The 1288-nt window shown below is 36.1% G+C and overlaps 1 non-coding gene across 1 annotated transcript; it reads left to right on the forward strand.

Moving 5' to 3' along the window:
• Window positions 1-636: 636 nt before the first annotated feature.
• On the forward strand, window positions 637-769 carry LOC126012557 (small nucleolar RNA SNORA51). Its single transcript, XR_007497013.1, has one exon. It is a non-coding gene; the product is annotated as a small nucleolar RNA SNORA51 (small nucleolar RNA).
• The last annotated feature ends 519 nt before the right edge of the window (window positions 770-1288 follow it).

A 1288-nucleotide genomic window follows, 5' to 3' on the forward strand; every position in this document is an offset into this window, starting at 1 on the left:
CATTTTTTCATGTGCCTTTTAGCCATTTGTATTTCTTTTTTTGTCAAAGTGTCTATTCATTTCTTCTCCCCATTTTTTGACGGGGTTAGATGTTTTTTTCTTGTAAAGTTCTGTCAGTGCCTGGTATATTTTGGATATTAACCCCTTATCTGATGGGGTAGCCAGACTCTGGAAACAGCCTAGATGCCCCTCAATAGATGAATGGTTAAAGAAACTATGGTACATATACACAATGGAATATTATGCAGCCATAAGAAGAGATGAAGTCATGAAATTTTCATATACATGGATGTATATGGAATCTATTATGCTGAGTGAAATAAGTCAGAGGGAGAGAGATAAACACAGAATGGTCTCACTCATCTATGGGTTTTGAGAAAAATAAAAAACATTTGTGTAATAATTCTCAGAGACAAAATAGAGGAGGACTGGAGGGTCCAGCTCCTGACATGAAGCTCACCACAGGGATTGTTTAGTGCAGTCACAGAAATAATTACACTGAGAACTATCATAACAAAATGTGACTGAATGAGGGAAGTAGAAAGCCTGTCTAGACTACAGGCCAGTGTGGGCTGGAGAGGAAGGACCCTTAGGATATATATATATAATCAAAAAAGAAAAGAAAAGATAAGATAAGGCCTCTCAATTCTTACCACAGGCTGTGTTCTTTACACTGACTGTATAGAAAGAGGAGGTACAGTAAATGCACTCCATATGCACCTCAACCTAGGCCCTTTGCCTGGTCTGTATTGTAAATTGAGGGACAAAAATAAAAGAAAGAAAGAATAACCAGAGGCTTGGGATTTGCTTTACTGAACATAAAGGAAAACTTTTATCCCCCCCCCAAAAAAAAAACAAAAACAAAAGGACATACAAAGTAACTATGCAATTATTTGCAACCACAACAAACAGGAAAATCTGAATTCCTATTCCCAACTTAATCCAAAAGTTAGAGAGTATATTAGCCAGTTTTAATAGTGTTTGTAAGGACATATTTTATTTTCTTCTTTGGTTTAATATGTGAAAAATCGGACGTATTTTTAAAATTACACATGACAACCCCTTTTAAACTCCTCCTTATTCCCCATTTGGAAAAAGTGGGGTTTATTTTAAAAGTACCTTTAGTCACCACTGTTGCAAATGGTGTTTAAGCATATTAATAATCATAATATGAGGCAGTATCAGACTAGTTTGTGGAGCTCTTCTGAGCATTAAGTTCCCCACCTTCTCCTCCAATATTAGGGAATGAAAAGTAAAGTGTAGAGAGTAAGACTTAAAAGATGCCGCT

This window comes from Suncus etruscus, chromosome 6 (assembly GCF_024139225.1).
Source record: "Suncus etruscus isolate mSunEtr1 chromosome 6, mSunEtr1.pri.cur, whole genome shotgun sequence".
NCBI classification, from domain to species: Eukaryota; Metazoa; Chordata; class Mammalia; order Eulipotyphla; family Soricidae; genus Suncus; species Suncus etruscus.